General features: G+C 45.0%; 1 long non-coding RNA gene across 1 annotated transcript; it reads left to right on the top strand.

Annotated features, from left to right (window-relative positions):
- The first annotated feature begins 1,848 nt into the window (after positions 1-1,848).
- LOC106540354 (uncharacterized) lies at positions 1,849-10,355 on the top strand. Its single transcript, XR_001312872.2, has 4 exons — positions 1,849-1,926; positions 2,803-3,975; positions 7,304-7,434; positions 9,928-10,355. It is a non-coding gene; the product is annotated as an uncharacterized LOC106540354 (long non-coding RNA).
- The last annotated feature ends 3,289 nt before the right edge of the window (positions 10,356-13,644 follow it).

The raw sequence follows: 13,644 nt of genomic DNA, 5'->3' as shown, positions 1-13,644 counted from the left end.
AGATAACAAAGTCTAGATCCCAATTAAAATTCTGGAAAATATGCTGGGAATCCTCAATAGAGTTCCTTTTTGCCAATATTCTGAACCAGGATTAAATTTCTTTCTAGAGGTTTTGTGTGGTCTGTTACAGCAGGAATGGAAAACACTGGGATTTCAAATTAAGGGCCACTGCTATTCAGAAAATGGCAGCCTGTGACCCAGTGATGGACAGGAGAATAAGGACATGATGTCTCACCTATGCCCAGTATTTCGATGAAGAGCCAGGCTTGATGACCTCCCAACTCCCTTGAGGTTCCTACTGTGATATGAAGAGAACAAACATTGATGGAGGACACCCCTGGATTGAGTGGCTGCTGCACTTTAGAGCTAGTGTCAATGCTAGCATATCTCCGAGTAAGGCTTTCCATGTAATAAAACAAGACTGCCACATTAGGACACTGTTGCTACAGGGATGGGCAGACGCAATAAGATGTTGAAAGCAGTTTTCCCATAAACAACCCATTGTATTCAGAGGTGCTGAAGTTGAACAATGTTTGTGTGCATCTCCATCATGTTCTTGTTCTCCAGCAGGAATGTGACTTTGGACAACAGCAACTATAATACACACAACTAATATAGCGTTCCCAGGTTTAACAGAAATTACTGTCCTGTACCTTTTAGTCCCTCCCTCTCTCTCTCACACACACACTTCTATCACATCTTCTATCATCCACCCATCCATTTTTCTATCCTTCTAATGGAGGAAAGGATATTAACAAGGGAGCCATCTCACTAGTTCACATTCCCCTAGTGTTGCCAGTGTTGTTAGCCCTAGAAAGCAAGCAATGTCAACCCAGACAGAAATAATGTCTCGAAGAGTAAAACAAAACAAATCCCTCCACCCCCAAATTGTGGGGTCCTGAGGTTGTATTATATTATTCACATTTTGGTGAGGTTGTTTTTATTGTTTTGGTGGTCCTGTTTTTTTCTGGTGGCAACTGGAACAGAAAAAAAGTTGCCATTTGCAAGTTTGCAGACATAACAAATGTCCCTCCCTCTCCTCTGTATACATTGGAGAAAAAGCAAAGGAAGGACAATTAAAAAAGAACTCTCCTTGCTAAATAGAAACAGATGGATAAAACATACAGATTGCAAGCAACTATTCATTTGGTGATCACCCAAAATTACAGTGGCAAAATTACAGTGAGAAAATAATTGGTCTTATGACTGGTCCTCACACTTAACAACCATCACAGCATCCCCAGTCATGTAATCAAAATGCGGGTGCTTGGCAAACAGAACGTATTTATGATGGTTGCAGCATCCTCGAGTGATGGGATTTCCATTTGCAAACTTCCCAAAAACTTCTGACAATCAAAATGAGTGGGAGAAGCTGGATTCGCTTAACAATTGCAGCAACAAGGTCATAAAATCTGGCACGATTTACTTAACAACTGCCTTGCTTAACAATGGACATTCTGGTCCCAATTGTGGTCATAAGGTACAACATTTTTGAACAACCAATGATGTGCAATCATAACTTAGCTTGTACATCTAGACCTCAGGGGTCTTTCTCTTCCCCACCTCCCCAAGCAATGTTACTTCCAGACTGAATTTGGGGACCCAATTGCAATTTGCATGTTTATCTCTCTTGCTATTTTTTTATTATTTCAAATAATTCATTACGCAGAAAAACTACTTTTCAAATTACCGGCGTTCTCAGAGTTTGAACCAGGAAGCACCGGCAATCCAGATGTGGTTTCTTCTTTCTTCAGACGCGATTTGTACGACTTAAGTTTTCCAGGGGTTAATATGATAGAGGGCAAGAAGGAGCCAATGGGCTGGGAGGAGAGCTAAATTCCTTCCTGCTCCGCCTTCTGTGGTAATGGGAATCAGGTGTTCCAACCAACAGGGAAGTGGGACCGTTACGTGTGGGCAAATTTGAGGGTGAGTTTAAAGGGATCTGGAAGACGACAGTAGCATCAGAGGAGAACATATTCAGCTGAATAGTTGAGAGACATGCCTAAATCTATTGAGATCAGGTGATGCTGATTCCATGTGGCTTATTGTAAAGCATACGTACTTTAAAAAAATTACTACTTCCCAATCTCTTAAGTGTCCCCCAAACCTACCCATTGATAAATGGTGTAAAACAAGGGCTAAAACAAGAACAGGGACAAAAAGAAGTATGTGATCTCTAATTTTATCCAAAATGCGTCCTGGATTTATAACGAATGCAGGTCAGAATGAAACCAAAATGAATCTCATTACTTCAGTTTTCAAGCAAGCTTGAGTGGATTCGAGAGCTATTATGAGAAATAGTTTGGATTTTGTTAAAGAGTGTTGAAAGCATTTTAATCAAATTCCTTCAAATACCACAATACTTCAAATTCTGATATTGGCATACGGAAACCTAAATGAAAACAAATTTGAACTTCATTTAACTGCTTTGTTTGTAACACTTGGTATTTGTGACAGCTGGAATAGATTTGGTTGAGTCCTTGAGCTATACAATAAAATTGTCTGCATGTCATAATTGGCTTTTGTCAGACTTCCTTTTTGGAGAACATCTTATCTTATTGCCTTATAATCTCTGGATGAAAAACAAAATTTGTTAGTGGATTAATTATAAGTATTTTAACTCATTCACTTCTGGTACATTTTTATACTAATAATGCAAGATGAAAAGTATTCTTCATTTTTGTTTGATGCAGAAGAATTAGATTTAATTAGTTATTAGATAGGTAGATCTTAGAGAAGGCTTTCCATAATATGTGAGACAGAAAGAGGTAATGCAGGTTAATTTTCTTCTGTATTTGCTAGAGAAAGGGAGTCTTTGGAATAGAGACTTGAAGGTGGTGCCATGAGAGTGAAAAATGGTGGTGGAGCTTGGGACCCTTAAAAGTGGCTCTGCACATGGAATCAACAGAGAAGAACAAGGAGCAACAAACTTCAGCATAGGAGAAACTCCAGAGAAAGCAGGACAAATTCCTTGTGTCCTTCATGTGGGAAAAATCTTGAGTTGGAAGTCGTCTCCACTGCTAAAAGAAAAGCCCAATGTAGGGATGATCCAGCATTGGGAAATTCAAGGCCAAGACCCAGAACTGCAGGGAAGGTGGTCAGTCGCATTTGAGCCATGAGAAGACACATGAGAGCTTCTAGCTGTATATGTTCTTTTGAACATATAGCCCAGGGATGGCTAAACTTTTCTGCACCGAATGCCGAAAGAGCGCAAGTGCACATGCGCACATACCCATTATGCAATGTGTGCGCAACCCCTGTGCCCTCCCCGCATGTGCGTACAACCCCCACATGCACCCCACCCCCATGCATGCATGCACCCCATCCCCTGCGCATGCACATACAACCCCCATTCACCTCCCGTGCATGCGTGCATATCTGCCACATGCAGGTCCCCTGATGATACATGACAGAGACCCAAAAACCAGCTGGCCAGAAAGAGGCCGCACACATGTGCGGTGGAGCTGAGCTAGGGTGACGACTTGCATGCCTGCAGAGAGGGCCCTGTGTGCCATCTGTGGCATGCATGCCATAGGTTAGCTATCACAGATGTAGCCTATGGTCTAAGAAAGAACTAGTAGGCTGGCTTTTGCCAACTTTGAGTGGGGATGCCCTGAAGGCCTAACTGAGTTCGGATATTAGGATTATGGAAAAGTGAAGGCCACCATCTTGAAGAAGGAACCTGTGGCTACTGAGAAGCAAAGATGACACTTCTGACACTTCCAATATCAGGAGGCCACCTGCTGCTTGGAAGGAGCTTCGGGAGTTTTGTTGTCAGTGACTAAGGCTGGAGAGCCACACCAAGGATCAGATTTTGGGAGTTGTTGATCTTGCAGCAGCTCCTGACCACCTTGTCTCAAAAGATCCAGAGCCAAATATAGGAACGTGTCCCTGAAACCTGCAGCCAAGTGTGACTGTAGCCGAAACTTTTCTAGCAAGGCATCAAGCAAGGAAAGAGAGAGGCAGCTGCTGCAGGTGAGGAAATTTTCAACTCTTTATTGGCACCTTAAAAGTTTCAGATTTGAACTCAGGAGGGCATTTTTCCTTTATTCCTCATTATGGAGGGGTGAATGGGGGACAATTGGTTTTCCCATAATTGCCATCTGATTCCTGGTCAAGCTCAATTCCTGGTAACTTTATGGACATGACGTTTTCTTGGCAACAGCATGGAATAATTTCTATTGCCTTCTTTTGAGATGGTTTTTCAACATCCCAGAATTTTCCAAGAGTTTCCTCCCCAAATATTAACCAGATGTCTGGTTAAGTTGCAGACCTTTTAAAAATCAACCAGGATTAGGTTAAAATCACCTCACAATTAGCCATGTTGGCCGAAGAGTGTCCAAGTAATACTTGAAGGGCTACAGATTTTACATCTTTTTTTCCCCTATTTAACTTGCATGTAAATTCAAGTGGCATTCCTATACAAAATTCAAATTAGAAATTAGTGTGAAAACTCAATACTGATAAGGCAGATGAAACCTGCAGCCTTCAACTTATTTTATTTGGGTCAAAGATCAGAAAGAACAAAATTGAAACCTAGAATAGGAAATAAGGAACAAAAAAAAACTTGGAAAAAGAAAGGCAAATTACTCCCATATTACAAAATTGCTGGGAAAGGAATTAAATGCATCCATTGAATTAATAAGAGTTAAGATTGAATCAGAGATTTAAGGTTTTTACTAAATTTAACTGTTCTTTGTAAGGTCAGCTCCCTTAGCAAAGAGTTATTTAATGGATGCAATGGAAGAAGGAAAGTAGAAAGAAAAAGAAACAGGTAAAAACTTTGTTGTTAGTTGCAAAGTTGCGTCCGACCCATTGCGACCCCATGGACAAAGTTTCTCCAGGCCTTCCTGTCCTCTACCAACCCCCAAAGTCCATTTATGCCGACTGCTTTGATGACTCCATCCAGCCACCTCATTCTCTGTCGTCCCCTCCTTCTTTTGCCCTCAATATTTCCCAGCATTAGGCTCTTCTCCAGTGAGTCCTTCCTTCTCATTAGGTGGCCAAAGCATTTGAGCTTCATCTTCAGGATCTGGCCTTCTAAAGAACAGTCAGGGTTGATATTCTCTAGGACTGACCAGTTAGATCGCCTTGCAGTCCAAAGGACTCGCAGGAGTCTTCAGCACAATAGTTCAAAGGCCTCAATTCTTTGGTGCTCAGCCTTTCTTATGGTCCAACTTTCACATTCCATCACTGTGCCTTTGCTTTGCCTTGTGGTAGCTTCATGGGGTGTTTGCATCTATCTACCCCCAAATCCCTTTTATGCTGGGGTTTTTGGAATGGGCCAGTGGAAGCTGAATCTCAGATTTTGTATGTGGATAAAACAAAATTGCTGAAGAGTTATAATTGGACAAGGATCAAACTCCACACTCCTGGGATCAAATGTTGGTGAGTGATGCAAATAGCAATAGCAATAGCAGTTAGACTTATATACCGCTTCATAGGGCTTTCAGCCCTCTCTAAGCGGTTTACAGAGTCAGCATATTGCCCCCACAGTCTGGGTCCTCATTTCACCACCTCGGAAGGATGGAAGGCTGAGTCAACGTTGAGCCGGTGAGATTAGAACCGCCGAACTGCAGATAACAGTCAGCTGAAGTGGCCTGCAGTACTGCACCCTAACCACTACATCACCTCAGCTCTTATAAATAAAATAGCTGGATGGCTGCTTTGAGAACAAAAACAGGAGGAAGGAATTCCAAATGCCAATGAAAATAATGTTATTGAAGTTTTTTGGATTTGGGAAATAAATTTCTTAAGAGCACAGGAAGAAGAAATAACTTCGAACATATTTATATAGTACATATTACATAATATACAAAAGTAGATCATTTGCTTTGTGCATCCTAACCTACAAGATAGAAGGCATTAAGAGACTGGTATTGAGATGCCCTATGATAGAGACAGGGACAGCCTCAAGCTCAGCTGCCTGGGAATTAATGGACCTGATTGGCTTCTACAAACAAACTGATTAAACACTGAAGTAGACAAGAAGTTCAGCTTAGAGGCTGCCCAGAAAACAGTCTGCTTGCTTGCACTAGGAAGACAATGTTGGCTTTGGGGCTTGGCTTCCCGAAGCTTTTTCAAGGCTGTCCTTGAAACATATGTTTGGTAGGCAACATTGTACAGCATTGTAAGTTTATGTCAATGAACCATTTGCCTTTATCCATCCATCCATCCATCCATCCATCCATCCATCCATCTATCACCTATAAAAATTATAGTACCACCCACCCATCTGGATGGCTGCTTTAAAGACAAAAAGAGGAGTAATGATTTACTCTCAAGAAATTTTTCCCTTATGTTCGCTTATAATTCATTGGCATCTTTCAGTCTTAAAAGACTATGGTATCATACTCTGGAAAGAGGTAAAGCTGGTAAAATGTCCTCTCCAGCACGAGGCCTGGGTAGATTAATATGGAGGATAGACTGTTAACCAAGCAATAGCAGTAGCAGTTAGACTTATATACCGCTTCATAGGGCTTTCAGCCCTCTCTAAGCGGTTTACAGAGTTAGCATATTGCCCCCAACAATCCGGGTCCTCATTTTACCCACCTCGGAAGGATGGAAGGCTGAGTCAACCTTGAGCCGGTGAGATTTGAACAGCCGAACTGCAGAACTGCAGTCAGCTGAAGTAGCCTGCAGTGCTGCATTTAACCACTGCGCCACCTTGGCTCTAACGTCGCTGAAATAGTCCAATGGAATGGCAGAGCCGATACGATTGGTTCCAGCTGCATCGCAGGAGTTACCAGAACGTGGGTGTACACAGTCGCGAACTACTTCTGGGATTCTGGCTCCAGATTTTGCCTCGAGGTTGACTTCTGAAGCCTTTTCCAGTAGTGGATGTAGCCATCAGGCAGTGGAGGTTTGTAATCAGTTTCCCTTCTCCTAGAAGATGGTCCTGCCACTTTTTCTGCCATTGAGGGATAGAGTCCTCTTCCACCTTCAAAACCATCTTCTCCTGTAATCCTGGAAAGAGACCCTTTTGAGGTGCTACCAGCTGGGCCAAGTTTTTTTAAGGAGGCGTTACTCCTCCATCACTCACCCTTTGTTCTGGCTTGTGACAGGCAGAGCCTGGCTTCCCAAACATTGGGCCCAGGATGGCGGGTTTTGCTTATAAGGAGTGTTGGAAGAAAACGTAAAGGTCTTATAATTCCTAATTTTCACAGGCATACCAAATCTTTCTCCAACCCAACAAGATATTTATTCCCACTCCTTCAGTTTGTCATCTAGAACATGCAGCCTAGTATCCCACTCTACTAAGCCAGTTCTTCTGGACTGAATTGATCTCATCTTGCCATTTCAGATGCCAGGACCATGGAAGCACATGGATGCTGTGAATACTCCAGAGGCACAGTTGTTTCTATCAAATACTAGACTGATGTCCCCCTTCAGGAAGACCAAGCAGGAGGTAGTGAGGGATACTCTGCTCAGTGGGTGAGTGATTCCAATATTTCTATGTTCCCTGGGAATGGGATCTGAAGTCTTCCTTTTGTATACCTGTCTATTTATCTTATAAATGATGGAGGTAATTCTTTACGGCAGTGTTTCTCAATCTTGGCCATTTTAAGATGCTAGCTGGGGAATTCTGGGAGTTGAAGTCCAAGCACTTTAAAGCAGCCAAAGTTGAGAAATGCTGCTTTAAGGGCTTTGCAAATGATTCAGCAAAACAAAAATGGATCTCATTTTGAATAGACTGAGAATATGACTGCTTTTCATCGGTCAGATTGTGATATAGATGTGATGTAAAGATAACCTTGATTACAAGAAAGAGCACAGCAACCAGAGGTGGGTTGCTGCCAGTTCAGACCGGTTTGGCCAAACCAGTAGTGGCGGTGGCAGAAGGCTCCACCCACCCGCCCGGACACTTCTGTGCATGTGCAGAAGTGTTGCTTATGTGCGTGAACGTGCATGTGAGTATGAGCGAACCAGTTGTAAACCGGTTAGCAACCCATCACTGACAACAACCCAATATTGGAAGAGGAATGGGTAGCTGGATAAGTCTTGCGTGTGGCCAGACTCTGTGATTGAGATAAATTAAACCTTTACTTTTAAAGAGCATTTGTCTTTGTGGGGTATTGGTTTTCTTCCAGCATTAGAAAGGCATGGCCACCTGTGGCTTTGTTACCTTTTTCCTTCTGTATAGCTTAGGGTGGGCAAAATATGCCAACTTCACACAAAAAGATTTTTCCCTCCTTTATTTGGGGTTGTGTGCTCAGGAACCGAATACAGTAAAGCTTTTGTTCTTCTCAAGAAGAATGTAAAAATAGGAATCTGTTCCAGCTACATTCTGTGTGATTCATTCGGGGAATAACAGTGCTATATTTCACATGGTCTATTCTTGATTAGAACTACCCTTCTGGTGATAAGGATGGGAATTGAAACAAGCGAGCTGCGCTGGCTACCTGTTGATCTCCGGGTGCGCTTCAAGGTGCTACTTGTCACTCATAAAGCCCTCCATGGTAGTGGATCTACGTACTTGAGAGACCGCCTCCTGCCAATTACCTCCCTGCGACCAATTAGATCGCATAGATTAGGCCTCCTCCGAGTTCCATCTGCCAGTCAGTGCCGACTGGCAACTACACAGAGGAGAGCCTTTTCAGTAGTAGCTCCGACCCTTTGGAACGATCTCCCCGTGGAGATTCGTACCCTCACCACCGTCCAGACCTTCCGCACAGCCCTTAAGACCTGGCTAGCCCGTCAGGCCTGGGGACAAAGATAACTGTCCCCACCCGAATGATGAATGAATGTTGCTTACTATTTTACTTCTATGTATTGTTTGTGTCTATTGTCTGTATACCCCCCCCCCTCATTTTATGTAAGCCGCCCTGAGTCCCCTCAGGGAAAAGGGCGGCCTATAAGTATTAATAAATACTAAATACTAAATCTTCATGACAGAAATCTCTGGCAATGAAAAATCCAAGCATGTCAGTCTTTATACAGGCCAAGGATGGGGAAGTTTATGTCAAAAGCAATATTCTATCATCCTTCCTAACCCTTCCCCTTCCTTCCTTCCTTCCTTCCTTCCTTCCTTCCTTCCTTCCTTCCTTCCTTCCTTCCTTCCTTCCCTGATTTTATATTCTTTTCTTTCTTTGTCTTTTCCTCCTTTTTTTCCCCTTTATTCTTTGTGAAGCATCTTTGTCAGAGGTGGTATTCAGCAGGTTCTGACCAGTTCTGGAGAACCGATAGCGGAAATTTTGAGTTGTTTGGAGAACCAGTAAATACCACCTCAGACTGGCCCTGTCCCCATCTATTCTCTGCCTCCCGAGTCCCAGCTGATCAGGAGGGCATGGGGATTTTTCAGTAACCTTCCCCTGGAGTAGTGTGGGAATGGAGATTTTATAGTATCCTTCTCCTGGACTGGGGAGGAAATAGAGATTTTACAATATCCTTCATCTAGAATGGGGTGGGAATGAAGATTTTACAGTATCCTTCCCTTGCCATACCCACCAAGCCACACTATGCCCACCAAGCCACAGAACTGTAGTAAAAAATTTTGAATCCCACTATTGATCTTTGCACATGACAATCTGAGAGTCTCATTCACTATGTAGATTAAGCAGCTGAATACAAACTACCCTGGATAACTTGCTGGTTTTTTTATTGTAGAGAAAGCACAGTTATTCTTAACATGTGACCATAATTGAGCTGGAGAGAATAGTTCGTTTTCCCCCTTCTTTTAAGTGCTCCTTGAATGAGGGCCTTGGACCAGGAAAACAATATTCAAAAATAATATTATTGGCACAACACACAATTCTCGATACATACAAACAGGAAGCATAATAATCCATTAGTTTCCTAATGGAAAACTGAGACCAGCACGCACACATCAGCAACACCCCGTTGATGGAAAATTCTATCTCTTCTGATGTTTCTTGTTCTCTTTATCTGTGTTGGGCTGATCTGCTCTGAACTCTTTTCTTGCTGCAGGCTTTTCCGACACAGAAACTACACGGGACTCTTCAGGAGAAGAAGGGGGCTCTGTTGAATTTGGTAGGCAAGATCCTTTTGTAAGAGTAGGTAAGTTAGATGGTGGAGTATCTTCTCCTAGCCTGATGCTCTCCAGATATACTGGACCACAGCTTCCATCAAATCCTGAGCTGGATTGAAATCCAGCAATGTAGATTTTTTCTTTAAGCAAGAAGAAGCCAAAAATTTGCTTTAGATGGATTGGTTATAGTTAAAACTCTGTGCTCCAAATCATAAAATGTCTTTGGTACCCAGCTTTGATGAGGGGGGAGGGGGCTTAGGCAAGGTTTCCCATTCTCAACCTCAGGTTCCATCTGTAGTATGGACAAAATATTATTCTGTCTTGGAATAATTGAAAGAATAACGCCAGGATAACGTATGCATTTTGAATAGATACTATATAAGCCTGATATTCAAGTTGGTTCACAAAGCTCTTGGGAAGATCTTGGATCAATCCCTCTTTCTAAATCTCCTAACAAGTTTAGTGTGAGAATAACTACGTATCTGATTGAACTTTTTCGTAGAGAAATTTATTCAGCAGTGTCAGTGTAATAAACAAACAAATAATTGAACAATATAAGGTAAGGGTGAAATTCAGCAGGTTCTGACAGGTTCTGGAGAACCGATAGTAGACATTTTGAATAGTTCGGAGAATCAGCAAATACCACTTCTGGCTGGCCCCAGAATGGGGTGGGAATGGAGATTTTGCAGTATCCTTCCCCTGCCACAACCACCAAGCCACGTCCACAGAACCGGTAGTAAAAACAATTAAATTTTACCAGTAGTATAAGGGCCTTCCTTGACTTACAACCACTTTTATTAATGAAATTTAAAGTTATGACACATTTGGAGAAAGTGATTGAGCCAGGATAAAATTAAATAAATTTTATTTACATTTAATTTTAATCAAAAGACCCAGTAGTTATTATGACTACTGTTCAATTAAATATTGAATCATCATTACAATTTGGTAAGAATTTGAAAGATTTCTGAGGTCTGCGATTTTTTTGGCTTGCAGGCACTTCTCTGAGCCCTTAAATCATGAATCTTCAATCAAGTAGCCTACATATCCTCCACTGCCAGCATGGATAGTTGTGAGCCAAATAGTTAAACAGCTAGAGTCAACATAAATGACTTTTTTAGAACTTTGGAGGTCTTTGGAACAAGCAATGATGACCTTGTGCATCATTACATTATGTTAATTACTTGAATCAGGTTGATAGCTTTCTATCCCTTTTAGTTGTTGATAGCTGTGAAGTGAGAGCTGTATTCTACAATAAAAAGGGTCACCTGGCACAGGTCTGCCGGGCCACCTTGCCGCTTCCTCAACAGCCTGAAGCCCCTCAGCAGCCCTATGGCCAACAGGTGCAGCCGTGCCCCCAGCAGCCGTGCCCCCAGCAGCCGCGTCCCCAGCAGCCGTGCCCCCAGCAGCCGCACCCCGGCAGCCCTGCCTCCAGCAGCCGCGCCCCCAGCAGCCGCGCCCCCAGCAGCCGCACCCCCGGCAGCCCTGCCCCCAGCAGCCGCGTCCCCAGCAGCCCTGCCCCCAGCAGCTGCGCCCCCAGCAGCCCCGCCCCCAGCAGCGCAGACATGATGACTGCTTTGCTGTGGGCAAGGGTCTCCCTGCCACCCCTGTAGAGTTGGTCAGCCAAGCGACGGCTGGCTCTAAAAAAATAACTCTCTTGCTTCTGCTCGAAGGGTCGCCCTACACAATGGAGGTTGATTCCAGGTCCTCCCACTCCCTCCTATCTTGGGCAACTTTCTCCTGACTCTGCCCAGGCGTCTCCCGAGCCCAGCTGTCTCCACCGGACACCACTCTCCGAGACTACCAAGGGACTCAAATTCCCACCCTGGGTTGCTATGTGGTGCGGGTGGAGTTTGGGGAATTTAATGGCTGCTTCCCTGTTCTGGTTGTTCAGAAGCCACTGCAGGCCCTGCTGGGCATGGATTGGTTTTCTTCGCTAGGCCTGTCACTAATGGGGGTGCACCACATGGCAGACACGACCCCCCAGCACTGAAGACATCATGGCGGAGTACACTGATGTCTTTGATGATAAGCTGGGGAAGTACAAGGGGACCACTATCTCCCTGAACCTAGACCCCCAGGTTGCCCCAATTAGGCTGAAGGCCCGCAGGGTGCCTTTTACCTTGAGGCCAAAGGTGAATGCAGAACTCAACAAATTGTTGGCGCAGGGCATTCTGGAGCCCGTCGACCACTCTAGATGGGAGACTCCCATAGAGGTCCCTGTCAAGGCCGACGGGTCTATCAGGATCTGTGCCGACTATAAGTCGACCATCAACCTTGGCCTCCAGGCAAACCCCTATCCAGCCCTTGTAGTGCAGCACCTGCTCCATTCCTTGGGGCGGGGCTGCATCTTTGCCAAACTGGATATGGTGCAGGTCTACCAGCAGCTCTCAGTGGATGACGATGCGGTGGCTGCCCAGACCATTGTCACCCAACGTGGGGCCTTTTGTTGTCACTGCCTCCAATTTGGCATTTCCATTGCCCCGGGGATCTTCCAGAGTCGCATGGAGCAATTGCTTCATAGGCTCCCTGGCGTCGTCCCCTACTTTGATGACATCCTGATCACTGCAAACAGGCGCTCAGGGCTCATTGAAGTATTACGGAAGATCCTTGACTGTTTCAGGGGCGCAGGTCTCAAATTAAAGCGCAGCAAATTTTATTTTGCTGTGCCTAGGGTGGAATTCCTGGGCTTCTTAATTGATGCCCAGGGCATCCACCCTACCCCCTCCAAAGTTGTGGCCATAAGGAACGCCCCAGCAGCCACTTCCAAGGCGGAGCTACAGGTGTTCCTCAGCCTTTTAAATTTTTACGCGCCTTTCTTGTCGCACAAGGCGTCACTAGCCGAGCCACTGCATCGGTTGCTCAACTGATCTGTGGCCTGGCGCTGGGGCAGTCACAAAGTGCATGCGTCCAATATAGTGACAAGCTGCTGCTGCCGTTGGCATGTGACGCCTCCCCTGTTGGTCTGGGGGCAGTTCTGAGCCATGTCCTTCCAAATGGCTCAGAAGCCCCCATGGCTTTTTATTCCCGGACACTCTCTTCGGCTGAGAGGAACTACAGGCTCTGGCTGCTGTGTCCAGGCTTAAAAAATTCCATGACTACCTCTATGGTGGGCATTTCACGCTCTTCACAGACCAAAAGCCTCTCCTTGGGCTTCTGGCCGGTGACAGGCCGACCCCTCCCATCTTTTCTCCGAGGATGACCTGCTGGATGGAGTCCCTGACAGTGTATTCCTATACGCTGAGGTACCGTCCTGGCAAACAGCTGGGGCATGCTGATGCCCTTAGCCGTTGCCCCCTTCCCTGCGCTGACCCACAGCCAGTTCTTAGTCTTTCTGTCCTTTCCATAGCTGACCTGGGCTTGCCTCTGATGGCCACTGATGTGGCTGCCCACTCCAGGGCTGACCCTGTCCTCTCACAAGTCATGGCTTGGGTCCTGAGGGGCTGTCCTCCGAGGACTTCTGACCGTTCAAGGCCCATCAGCTGGAGCTATCTCTGCACTGTGGTGCCTATTGTGGGGGGACAGGGTCATTATTCCCCCACCCTCCGCCACCAGGCACCATCTCATCTCCATGGGGACCACCCGGGCGTCACACGCATGAAGGCGCTCGCCTGGAATTATGTCTGGTAGCCCCACCTGAATGACGAGATAGTGGC

This window comes from Thamnophis sirtalis, unplaced genomic scaffold, assembly GCF_051295495.1.
Source record: "Thamnophis sirtalis isolate CommonGarterSnake01/CBP01778 unplaced genomic scaffold, rThaSir2_p1.2 scaffold_4, whole genome shotgun sequence".
NCBI classification, from domain to species: domain Eukaryota; kingdom Metazoa; phylum Chordata; class Lepidosauria; order Squamata; family Natricidae; genus Thamnophis; species Thamnophis sirtalis.
The sequence above is the reverse complement of the archived record's forward strand: the minus strand, read 5'-3'. Positions and strand labels throughout refer to the sequence as shown.